The following is a 13,851-nucleotide window of genomic DNA, read 5'->3' as shown; positions in this document are numbered from 1 at the left end:
CACCAGAGCTTTCAGGGCCGCCACCTCCTCACTCAGTGCCCCGCACTCTCGTGTTCTCGCCAGTAGGCGCATGCCCAAATTTGTGGCCGAGACCGCGTTGAGCACGGTTAGATTGTGGGACTCGTCCACTGCCATCTGGTCAGACCTCTGCGCCACATGCAGATGATCTGCAACTGTAAGTCTGCTGACAGTCATGCCCTCCGGCATTACTGCCCTTCGCGGCACCACCTCAGAGAAGTTTGAGGCCGAGCCATGATGGTATGAGGAGTTTGGGAAGATAGGGTTTGGAGGAGCCCGTATCTGGGCATTTGGTGGTGCAAGCGACAACTCAAGGTTAAGGTCATCAACAAGCATATCTGGGGATGCCATTGATTTTTCTGTCTGGGCTTTTTGATGGTTTTTCTTGAGTTTGCAGGTTGAAATGCAGGATGCTCCTTCTTTCAACCGAGAAGTGGTTTAAATAGACTTATTCTCATAGGGGAGCCGACACCACTTTGTATTTCCGGAGCAATTTGCGGATGAGTCAAGTTAAACAGGGAAGCATTTCTGCTTTCACTTTACTTTCTTTCCCTCCCTGTTTTCTGGTTCATTGTGTTTTGATTTCTTTTTAGTTTGTCGTCTTTGTTTTATTTCCGTTGGGGAAGTGTGCTTTGTTTCTTTTTAGTTTGTCGCATTCCCTTTATTCAAGTTTGGGAAGTGTGTTTTGTTTTTCTTCTTTGTCTTTTGCAACTTTCTTTTCTTTTATTTCCGAAAACGAGAAATTGAAAAAAAAAAAAAAAAAAAAAAAAAAAAAAAAAAAATTTCACCGAAAGGCAAAGACAAACAGGCACACCAATAATACACTAGAATCATTTTTTTCCAGTGCTCGGTGTCTCGACCATAGGACCCTTGAGTTTAGCCCTTTGGCTATCCACTTCCGGGGCTTCACGCACAGCCTCTTGGGGCTCATCACTCGAGCTCCCAAAGATTGCATTCTTAGCTTGAGCGTAACCACTCTCGCGGTCTGTTTTCTTGCGTTTTCCCGGTCGGTCTATGTCCTCCAGCTGCTTTCTCATGTCATGGGCGTAAACACTTACCATCTTTGAGAGATTTTTGTTCTCTTCCCGCAACGCCTCCAGCTGGTGTCGATTCACCTCTAGTATCCTTGCCCTTTCTGTTTTTAAACTTTTAATAATACTCTGGCACTCTTCAACCATACTTCGCTCTGCCGCCAACTGACCTCTTAGCACCTCCACCTCATGGGACTTCGCAATTAGGCGATGACCCACACTTGCGACTGTTGCTGTGCTTTGCACGCTTAGTGCCAGAGCATCGCTCACGACCCGGTTGTCATCCCTTGATCCCAGCACCCGTATATCCTTGGGAGTCACTAGATTTCTAGCAACTCCAAGAGCAACATCGTTGTCCAGCAGTATCGAGTCATTCACTGTCACGTGCCCCCGTGCTGAGGCAAAGTAGGGCATCCACACTGGTGCCACTGCTTGGCCCTGAGTCTGAGTTGGTTGAGCTAGGTTGAGATCCAGCGAGAATGGGTAGGAAGAGGCCATTTGAACTTTCTTTTCTTTTGTTCTTGCTTTTCTCTTTTGTGTGTTTCTGAGTTTTGTGTGTTTTGCCCCAACTCTTTCTCTTCTTCTTTTATAGAGTTAGTTTCTACGTAACCCTAGCCACTGCGCTTCTGGTTTGGCGCGGCCCTTGCGGCCTATCCCCCTCTATCGCCTCACCTGTTCCCCAACCCCTTTAATTGCATTTCCGCCTTTCAGCGCTTTCAAGAAACGAAAGTCGTCACGCCTTCCTATGAAGGCAATAATTCTGGCTTGGGACCGTGAGAGAGACCTCTGCTTGTCGGCACGTCTCTCACTTTGTATCCCGTGACTCACAGGAGCCGAGACATCAGGGCCCACTTTTTTTTATTTTTCTGAGTCCTCGCTCTTTGTGTTTCTGACTCAGTTTCTTTGTTTTATATACTTCCTTCGCTTTTGGGCTTTCCTTTGGGTTGGGCTTTCATTTTGGTTTGTGCGTTTCTTTGGGTTGGATTTCTGCTTGCGTAGGACTGTTGTTAGGGCTTACTGTTCTGCTTGTTTTGTTTTGTTTTGTTTGGTTCAGTTTGGTTTTGTTTTGTTTTGTTTCGTTTTGTTTTGCAGCCGTGTTGTAGTTGTATTTCTTGTTTGTTCTTGTTTTTACTTGCTTTATTCCCTTTATTTCTTGTTATAACATTGTTGATGCCTAAGTTCTTTAACATTGAGGACAATATTTATTTTTAAGTTTGGGAAGGGATAGCAAGTCTTTTTCGTTTCACTTAAACTCTTGCTTTCTTTTATTTTGTTTTCTTTTCTGTTTTGAATCTTTTTGTTTTCAAGTCACTTTCCGGACATATACGATGAAATGGCATCGTTCTAGCATGATATGTTTGAAACCCTCTATGCACTTGCCATTTGTTTCATAATTCTCCAGTTGAGAGATTTGCATGATCCAAAGAATTGTATCAAGCATGAATTAGACTTGTATAACCATATAATGTGAGCTTTGAGCCTTTTGCTTCAATTCATGAGTGTTATACACATATTCTTATTTTCTTGTCATCCGAGTTGTTGTTTGATCTCATTATTCATTGATTTGGTTGAGCACTTAAAAGTCACTCATTCTTGTGCAATTTGATTACATGACATTTGAGAAATGATATTGAGGCCCTCTTTGGACCGTTTGTGCCTTTCAAGCTAACCGTATGCATGCTTAAGCATGATTTTCCATTGTTAACCACCTTGAGCCTATATGTATGTAAGCCTTTTCTTTCAAGTAACCAATTTTTACTTCTAGCCTTAGCCTGAAAAACAAGAATATACCTTTCTAAGGAACTCATGAGCTTTAATTTAGATATCTTTTTCATGCTAAGTTTGGGAAGGGTTATTACATTTCAAAAAAAAAAAAAAAAAAAAAAAAAAAAAGAGTACTTCACTCAAAGGGTGAAAGAAAAGAGAAAAGTTGTGGTTAAGTGGCAATGGTTTCAAATCCAATTCCATGTTTCTTGGTTGTTCGAATGGAAGGAAGGAGTGTGAATCATAATTAGTGGAGGTACAAGGCTTTGTGGTCTATTTGATCACCCCTAAAATAAAAAAAAAATAAAAAAAATAAAAAAATAAAAAAAATTGAAAATCTTAAGCGTGATGTTTCAAAGTCTTTTAGTCAACGATTATATGCTCTTACATTGTGAGTTCCTTGGACTTTGTTGTATCCATATCCTTCATTTCTTACTCACCTTGCACCCTTAGCCCCATTACAACCTATAATAAAGACCTAAATTGATCCTAAATGTCATGTGGTTGATTTGCACACATTTTTCAGCTTTTGAGTGTTTAGCATCCTTCTTGAGATCATATTCATGCATGTTTTTCAGCTTGCTAATTTTGAGTTAAGTCCCTTATGGTTTAACTCTATTCTCATGTCTATTATTGAGTGATGCATTGTAACCCTCTCCCGAGTGATTCATTTGTGAGAGGACAACTTTGGTGAGATTTGAAGTTACATTTATGCTTGGTATGATTTTTTGAAGTTGTGTGAAAACTGAAATTGGAGAATGAGTTTCATTTGGCCATCACACTACTACACTTGAGCATGTTGTGTTCTGAACTTTGCCGCCTTGTGACTAATGTCTAAACTAAGTTTTTCTTGTGAAAAATTTTGAGTCATTTGCATAAGTCACTCTCTCTTTGGAAAGTGTTCGAAAAGTTTTGTTTCGAGTCTTGTTTTAGTTTCTGTTTTGCTCGAGGACTAGCAAAAGATAAGTTTGGGAAGTTTGTTCGGTTCATTTTTACACATGATTTTTCATGTTATTCACCTACTATTTTGAGTTAGTTCTTGACATTTTATAGCTTTTTACTTCCTTTTTGTGTTTTCTTAGATTTTGCCTTGGTTGGGATGAAAATGAGCTAAAAGTGCATTATTAGTTATAAATTCTGTTTTTGTTCATTTTCGTAGGTCAACTTCTTGGCCTGGGATCAACATGCTCTGTTGCTCGGATGAGGTCATGATCTTCATGAGACTTGTTCCAATGGATGTTAACTACAACATATCCAAATTTGAGCTTCATTGGACAAGTATTGCCTATCCAACCAATCCATCATGTTACCACAGTTCTGGAAATCCGGATTTGGCCAGCTTTTACCTCCCTTGTGTCATCTTAACTTCTTGTTACCATAACTCTTGGTAACAAGGAATTACATTTGTAAAATAGATATTTTCTGAGCTTTTGGCATCTTTGTGAAGTCAAAGCTCCATCATGGCAAGGGGACAATGGGCTAAGGCTTTATCAAAGGTGGTAGTTTTATATTAAAAGGTAAAAGCTGGAAAGGAGGAGAGAGGGAGGAGAAGTCAAAATTGCAATCTGATATTGGGAGCCTTTTGATCGTGGGAAATCAGGCTATTCCACATTCTACACAACTTGAGAGCAGCTTTTGGGGAGCTAAGAGCAAGGAAGGAGAAGGAGGTGCAGCCAAGGAAGAAAGGAGAAGACTTCCACCATTGAAGACTTCAAGCTTTCATCATTTCCAAATCTGTAAACTCCTTCTAGTTATATTTCGAGTTTGTATTTGGAATAAGTATGAGCAACTAAACTCCATAGCTAGGGCTTAGGTTGAAGCCCTAAACATGATTACCTTATTGTTTTGATGCTTGAGTGTATGAATTTCTAGATGTTGTTGATGAACCCCATTCACTAATTGAATTTTATGATATGTGTTTGCTTCCTTTGCTTAATCACCTTAGGTTGTATGCATGTAGCTAAAGTTGAGAAGTTGTGTAAGATAACCAAGAACACAATTTCTAATTAGCAACAAATGATTGAACTTGTTTAAGTGAGCATCATGTGAATTGGTTTCTTGACAACAATTGATGAATTCCAATTCACCAAATTAATCTATCCTTGATGTGTGTTTTCCTTGATTGATTACCTTTGAAAGCATGCTTCTTGAGGTTGTTGGGATTATGTGTATCTTCATGTTTTCCTAAGCAATAGATGGATGGAGTAAGAACCATCCATGTGAATTGGTTTCTTGAATACCTAATGTAAACACCATGCTATTAGGGTTCTTGTGATGTTCATATTCTCTTTGAACTTAATGGGTTTTCCTTGCAATCGAATTGAAGTACGAACCATACCTAGGTTCGGTTATGAGGAGGGCACAAGTATTGTAGCACGAACCATGCACTTTACGTATATTAGAGAGAATCAATGCGTCTTGAGCCACGACCCATGGTCTTGATTGCGAACATCTTCATCAATACATTTAGAGTTCATCACTTGAGTATCCATGAACATGAGTAGAATTGTTTAGGGTGGATTCCGAAACCCTAGTGTTTGTTACATTTTAATTTCACATTTTGATAATTCATCTCTGCCATTCACATTTAAATTCAAAGTCCATTTACTTTCATGCAATAGAAATAGGTCACTTGAACCAAATCAAAAAACCCCCCCAATGTGTGTGTGAGTTGCGTGTTTGACACGTTTTGTGTCTTTGTCACTGAAATTTGTTTGTTTCCGTAATTGTTTTGGACTTTTGGTCCACGTTGTGTTCTTGCATTTTCTGTGCTGATTCCAACCGTATAAAGAACGTGAATTTTGGATAAACGGTTGGAAAGTTATAGGTCAAAAACTGGACAGAGGTCGAAACTGAAAAACAGAGAAACGAATCTGTCCAAATGGTGATAAACGGGTGATAGAAAGTGCTGTTTGTGTTTTTCTTTGTTTTCTTGTGTTGTTTCATTTCTTTTATCTTCCTTACTTCATTTTTAGTTTCCAATTTGTATTGTGTTTGTGTGTTGTGTAAAATTAGTGTTCTTTACGTACTCAAATTAGAACTTATAGGAAACCGACAAGTTCTTCGTGGGATCGACCCCGTACTTACATAATCTATACTTCATTAGATTCGTGCACTTGCGGGTATTTTTAATTGGTTGTTTGCACATTAATTTGTGTCCTTTTAGGAATGCAACACTGTACCGGGTAGATGCTATCCGAATAAGCATCCAACCAGGTATTCCGAGTATAATACCGAGAAGCCTTCGAGTATACATTTACTTTCAAGAAGCGGCAAACTGCAACTACATGCTTGCAAGGTAGCTGCTCAAGCTGAAACTTTCTACAACTATAACTGTTGTTCGTCAAATCCACAAGGTCGTCCATATCACCATCCAAAACATTAAACTGTAAGTTATTTAGTTTAACGACATTCATCCTTGCAGCATCCTCTAACCTATTCCTCAACTTCTTCTCGCCAAAATTGGGGCATAATGTTGTTGTGCAATTCATAGCCAACTCAAGACGTTTGGTGAACCATTTCACTAGGAGATTAATAATTTCCCCTATCAAATGAATCACTGGCAGCATCCTTGCAAACCTAAGGACTGAGTTTATTGACTCCGCAAAATTTGTTGTCATTATATTGTAGCGGCTGTTGCATTCCTAAGAGGACAAAAATTAATGTGCAAACAACCAATTAAAAATACCCGCAAGTGCACGAATCTATTGAAGTATAGATTATGTAAGTACGGGGTCGATCCCACGAAGAACTTGTCGGCTTCCTATAAGTTCTAATTTGAGTACGTAAAGAACATTTAATTGACACACCACAAATGCACAAATGCAAAATGGAAACTAAAAATGAGTAAAGAAGTGTAAAAGAAATGAAACAACACAAGAAAACTAAACAAAAACACAAACATCATTTTCTATCACCCTTTTATCACCTATGAACAGTGCTAAAGCGACCGGTCGTTTTTGGGCAGAGTTGAAACTCAAATTTTGACGTGAAAAGCGACCGGTCGTTTTTGGGCAGATTCGTTTTCTCTGTTTTTCAGTTTCGACCTCTGTCCAGTGTTTTGCCTATAACTTTCCAACCGTTTATCCAAATTTCACGTTCTTTATACGGTTGGATTCAGCACAGAAAATTCAAGAACACTGGGCGGACCAAAAGTCCAAAACAATTACAGAAAGAAATAAAATTCAGTAACAAAGACACGTAACGTGTCAAACACGCAACTCACACACACATTGGGGGGGGTTTTGATTTGTTTGAAGTGACCTATTTCTATTGCATGAAAGTAAATAGACTTTAAAATTGAATAAGAAAGGCAGAGATGAATTATCAAATTGTGAAATTAAAATGTAACAAACACTAGGGTTTCGAAATCCACCCTAAACAATTCTACCAAAGTTCATGAATACTCAAGTGATGAACTCTAAATGTGTTGATGAAGATGTTCGCAATCAAGACCATGGGTCGTGGCTCAAGACGCATTGATTCTCTCTAATGTACGTAAAGTGCATGGTTCGTGCTACAATACTTGTGCCCTCCCCATAACCGAACCTAGGTATGGTTCGTACTTCGATTCAATTACAAGGAAAACCCATTAAGTTCAAAGAGAATATGAACATCACAAGAATCCTAATAGCATGGTGTTTACATTAGGTATTCAAGAAACCAATTCACATGGATGATTCTTACTTCATCCATTTATTGCTTAGGATAACATGGAGATACATATAATCCCAACAATCTCAAGAAGCATGCTTTCAAAGGTGATCAATCAAAGAAGAACATACATCAAGGATAGATTAATTTGGTGAATTGGAATTCATCAACAATATCTAGAAATTCATACACTCAAGCATCAAAACAATAAGGTAATCATGTTTAGGGCTTCAACCTAAGCCCTAGCTATGGATTTTAGTTCCTCATAATCATTTCAAACACAAATTCGAAATATAACCAGAAAGAGTTTACAGATTTGGAAATGATGAAAGCTTGAAGTCTTCAATGGTGGAAGTCTTCTTCTCCACTTTGCTTGGCTGCACCTTGGCTTTCTCCTTGCTCCCAGCTCTCCAAAATCTGCTCCCAATGTGTAGTATGATAGATGAATCAAATCCCCCACGTTCTATATTGTAGAATGAAGGAATTGTCATCAGCTTTGCAGATTGCACATTCATCTTCCTTTAGCCCATGATTTCCAGCTCACTTTTAATATATAAAACTCCACCTTTTGTTAAAGCTTCAAACTTTGTCCCCTTGCCATGATGAAGCTTTGTCATTGAAAATATGCTCTTTGCCTCTGAAAATATCTCTTAACCAAGGTAATTTCTTGTTACCAAGTGTTATGGTAATAAGTAGAATCAAGATAACAATATGGAGGTAAAAGCTGGAGCACTTCGGATTTCCAGAGCTGTGGTAACATGCTGGATTGGTTGGATAGGCAATACTTGTCCAATGAAGCTCAAATTTGGATATGTTGTAGTTAACATCCATTGGAACAAGTTTCATGAAGATGTTCACCTCATCCGAGCATTGGAGCATGCTGATCCAAGGCCAAGAAGTTGACCTACGAAAATGAACAAAATCAGAATTTATAACCAATAATGCACTTTTAGCTCATTTTCATTCTAACCAAGGTAAAATCTAAGAAAACACAAAAAGGAAGTAAAAAGCTATAAAATGTCAAGAACTAACTCAAAATAATAGGTGAATAACATGAAAAATCATGTGTAAAAATGAACCGAACAGCGGCGTCCATCCATGTGAGCTCTAGACCACTTATGTAACCCTGCTTGTTCAAGATATTGAGCAACATGTTCCTTTCTCTTGATCTTCCGAAAATGACAATCAAACTCAGCAATGGAATAAGATTTCGCAGCCTGCTCAAAGTGCATAAGTATTTGATCACGCTTTTTCAACTTGCAAGTGCATTTCATGTTCCCCTTCATATGATAAAAGCATATGCCATGTTGCGCTGTTGGAAAAACTTTGTTCCACACATTCTCTATGCTAACATTGCGATAAAAAATGATAACAATTTTGGGACACTCACCAATGGCTTCATGAAGTTTAGTGAAAAACCAATGCCACATGCATCCGTCTCCAAATTCCTGATCTCAAAAGCAAAAGGATATATATTTCGATTGCCATCGAATGCATTTGCTACAAACATAACACCCTTGTACTTTGATTTTAAATGAGTGGCATCCACGGCTATCACTGGGCGCATGGAAGAACAAAACCCTCTAATACATGCGCCAACAGCCATAAATAAATACACAAAGTGATTGTTCTTATCAATTTGGATGTGTGTCTTTGTGCAGGGATTCATACGCTCCAATTCATAGCAATAGGCTGGAAGGATATAATAAGCCTCCTCGGTTGATCCTCTAATGGACAATAGAGCTAACTCCATTGCTTTCCAAGCTTTCGAATAATGGATGGTGAAACCAAAGTTGCGTTTCACATCTCTCATTATGTCACTTGGTGTGTATATTGTCCGAGAATCCTTCAACTTCCTTTTAAATGAAGTGGCTACAAGTGCTGCGGTTGCTTGACGATGGTTGTCATGTACGAACCTCAAATCACATTCATGGACAGTTGTACACCTCACAATCATGAAGTTGTATTCTACAATTCTCGATGCTCGGACCCGCCATGGGCATGGACGTTGACAACAAACCACAAGCAACCTCTTAGTGCAAGAGAATTGCACCTTAAATTCAAAGTGGCCTCTCAATGCCATCAACCGTAACTCGGTCAACAATGCTCCCTTACTAGAGAAAATTTGCCCAACTGTAATTTTCGGATTCCAATCACTTCGCGAATACCCTGTGTCCAAATATGCTTCTCCATCATTTACACCTGCCACATTGTACCGGTTCTATTCACCCATTTGACTCAAATCATGTTCACGAGTGGGTTCAGATTCTCCTCCTAAACGCATTATTGGCAGAGTACACTGACACTTCATTTCTTTCAGTACCATTATCACCACCATGCATCTCCTCCACCTCGCTAAAATCAATCATGTCCATAAAATCTGTCCCAACATCACCTCCCACATCAGCGACATTTGTATTATTCCAAGTTACTTCATTGCTTTCAACAATGGCAGCTGAAGAACGACCCATCCGACTACTATCTGTCGTCATATGCATACTATCAACTACATCATTTGTCAGTCCATTATCTTCTATACTCACGAGTAAGGGAGCTAGTTTTGAAGGTGTTACCTCACAATTGTACTTCATAAAAAATTTGGCATCATCATCGTCCTCAATCTTTATGTGCTTCCACTCATTCGAGGCCACCAAAACTGAGAACTTTAAGCAAACCTTGTTTTCCCTGCTGTTTGTATTACCAATCTGATGCACACGATTCAACAGTTCAGCAAATGCGATGGTCCATGGAACTATTAAGCCTTTTGAGTCACCCCCTTCGTATTTGCACATCTTCTTTGAGGTTACCCATTTTCCATTGTAGCAAACCAAAATAACAATTGTCTCTATTTCTGACCATGAAAAAAATTATTTCATTAACACAATACAACCACAATAATCAAGCAATACAATGGCAATATAACGGAAATATAACATTAATATAACAACAATATAACGGCAGTATAACAGCAATACCACATCAAAATAACACGAACACAACAGCAATACAACACTAACATAGGAGTGAACAAGGATTCATCACAATCACACTATACAAATCCACTACATCGAATGGAAAATCCAAAGTTTCAAGATTCACATATCCAGAGCAATCTAAATGCAATTGGTAAAAACCAAGATGGATGAGCATGAAGATTCAAAATACCTAACCCAAAGCAATTACATCCAAAACCAATTTAACAGAAACCCAAGCAATGAAAATCAAACCAATATCACATAATCCAACAGATATTAAGAAAATAACCATCAACACTACCTATTCGAGGTCGGTGATCCAGTAGAGCTTCAACATTGCAAGCAGCTATTCAGAAGACATACCTAAAATAGGGGGTCCAGGGAGGGGTTCGTGATTCAGAACACAGAGAGAGAGAGAGAGAGAGAGAGATAGAGAGAGAGAGAGATCTGCGCTAGAGCAAAGAGAGAGAGAAGGGGGCTGACCGAGTTGAGAGAGAACCAAATTTCTGAAAATGTGATAGTTGCAAAAAAAAATGGGGAGGGGTGGTATTTCCAGAAAAAATTATAAAATGGGTGACATTTTGAGGTATTTCCCAAAAAAAAATCTAACCCTTTTTTTTGGGGGGGGGGGGGGATTACATTTTCATAAATGCACACTCCTAGGGGTGTAATTCGGCTGAAACGGATTGGAAACAGGTGTTTCAAATTCCGATCCGAAATTTTTCGGAATTGATTTTAAGTTCTGATGCCGATTTCGAATATTCCGATACGGAATTTTCAGAAACTTCCGGAAATTACTATTTTTTGAAATTTTCGAAATAAGGACACTAATTTTTTTAATTTCACTTTTTTATTTATTTATATTTTCTTGTTAATCTTGATTAAGCTAACCCCAAACAAAATATGAGCAATGTTTACAAACACAACAATTAACATAGATAACATCCATAACAGAACTTGAAGTTACAACTGCAGTGATTTTCTTTTACATCAAAAATCTACATACTTAAATAAAACAAAACCAAACAAGATTTGTCAACACCAGTCATTCTCGTGATAGGCCTTCTAACTCTTGGCTTACAACTGCAATAAGACCATACATTTATATTATAATTATAACAAAAGAATGAAATACAAAATGTAAAATAATTAAAGTTAGAAATAACATACCAGTTTCAATTTCCTCAAGTTCTTCAAGTTGTTCTTCAACACTTACACACTCTAGTTTGGAACATCTTAACCAATCTTGCAAGTCTGACCTCCCATTACAGAAAGAAGTGTCTGTGCATTATCCTTTTCATCGCGTGGGAATTTTTCTTTAAGTTGAGACATGGGCTGCTGGAAATATGTGCTTTAAATAAGCTATGGATGGTAGCACAATAGGTTGATGTTAGGAAGATGAGACAAAATGAAATGATATTCTATGTACAAACATATTATAACATTATATATTCCTTTTTGTTATATTAAAGGAGGTGGTGGTGGTGGTGGTGGTGGATATGGTGGTGGTGATGTTGGTTGTGGAGGTGGTGGTGGATTTGGAGGTTTTGGAGGAGGTGGTGGTGGTGGTGGTTGTGGAGGTGAAGGTGGAGGTGGAGGAGGAAGTGGTGGCAGAGGTGGTGGAGGTGGAGGAGGTGGTGGCTGTGGTGGTTGTGGCGGAGGATGTGGTGATGGTGGCGGTGGCATTGGCGGTGGTGAATGTGGTGGTGCAAGTGGTGGAGTTGGATGTGAAAGTGGAGGTGGTGTCATTTTTTAAAATGAATGATGGTATTTTGGGAATTAAAAAAAATTATTAAATATTTATATATGCTTCCTTTGAAAGTAGCTTTGAAAAGCAACTCAAAGCCAAGCCATGCAAGCATTTCCATTTTAAAACCCTCGTACCGTAATCCAAGCCATCCCGATTAATTCTGTTACATGTGCTCGTGATTTGCACTTGCAAGTTAAACCAATTCAATCCAGTAGCCCCGAAAATAAACAAGACAACAAAGAAAATTTTCTGTAGCTAAGCAACTTAGAAAAAATCGATTTTTTACAAGAACAATAAAAATTTGCGTTTTCAACCTGTCCATCTACCAAAACAATTTGATATTCTAGAGGGATTCCAAGAGTTGATTTTGATATGAGAGTAGCGGTGCGTACTGATCCATTTTTGGAGAAAATGGAGGGGTCAAAAAAATATAAAGCAAAAGTATACGACTTATACTAACATTTTTTATATTTTTTTTTTGTCAGAACGACTTATACTAACATTTGAAACAAAATAAGCATGATAACAGATTAAAAGACTTCCAAAACAAAATTATCATATTTCGCGTAACACATAGTGCAAACAAGATATGAAGCACATAAGAACCAATAACATTATGGAAAAATCTAAAAACTAGTTAATGATACTTTTTCTGAAGTCTTGTGAGGACGATCTTGGGAGATTAGGGTTCGATCGATGATATTGAATTTTGAAATGCGGTGTTCGTTTTTTTGGGTCTGATGAAATGGGGTGTTTGATGGTCCAGTTTCAGTTATTCGGTATTTTGTGAATTTTCTATTGGTTCGCCAAACTCTCCCGCTGTTTAGAGTTTTTGAATTTTTAGCTGGAAAATATATTTTTTAATGTTATTTAGGTTTGTTTATAAGAACCTATTAGAATCTCAAATTGGAAAAGTTGGAGCTCTATTTTAGCTCTTCCTATATATCAAAGAGGTATATACTCTCGCCCTCGACAATTGGTCTTTTTTTTTTTTCTTTTTTTTTTTGCAATTTACAATTAGGAACTTTAATAATAATAAATTTTAAAATTAAGAAAGATATAATGAGTTGGCTAATATTCCAAAATGAGATACATTTTCTCAAAAAAAAAAAAAAAAAAAAAAACAGATCCATGCTCTCTTTTTATTTTATTTTATAATTTTTTAAAAATAAAAAGTGTTAATTTCCTGTATTGTCTTCATTTAATGAAAAGTTATTTAATTAATTCGGTGTTTTCACAAAACTTCATGAGGTTTTAAAAATTACACAAACACCCCCTTATGTCTCAAATTGTTTTCATAAAACCCCTTTTCATTGATGTTTCGTCCAAATATTAATGATTTTATATATAAAAAAAAACTTATTCAAATGACAACCGCAACATTCTAGGAAAATAAATGGCATTTAACTAGCAACTCCTCAACAGAAGGCCACTGAAAAAACAGTTTTGCAACCTTAATATTTCTGAAAACTAAAGCATGCAGATCAAGATCAGGTCATGGAGACTTGGTTTTCTTGAAAATTTCTGCTTTAATTAATAAACTGGGTGTAATAAGAATATGATGGAGAAAACAGATGACCACAAAGAATAACTGAAAAGAACATATTTGGATAATTACCACCAAATAAAAGTGCAATATTGCTGCATATACCAAATACAA

The sequence above is a fragment of the Prunus avium genome, chromosome 1 (genome assembly GCF_965620075.1).
Source record: "Prunus avium chromosome 1, drPruAviu1.hap1.1, whole genome shotgun sequence".
NCBI lineage: Eukaryota > Viridiplantae > Streptophyta > Magnoliopsida > Rosales > Rosaceae > Prunus > Prunus avium.
The sequence above is the reverse complement of the archived record's forward strand: the minus strand, read 5'-3'. Positions refer to the sequence as shown.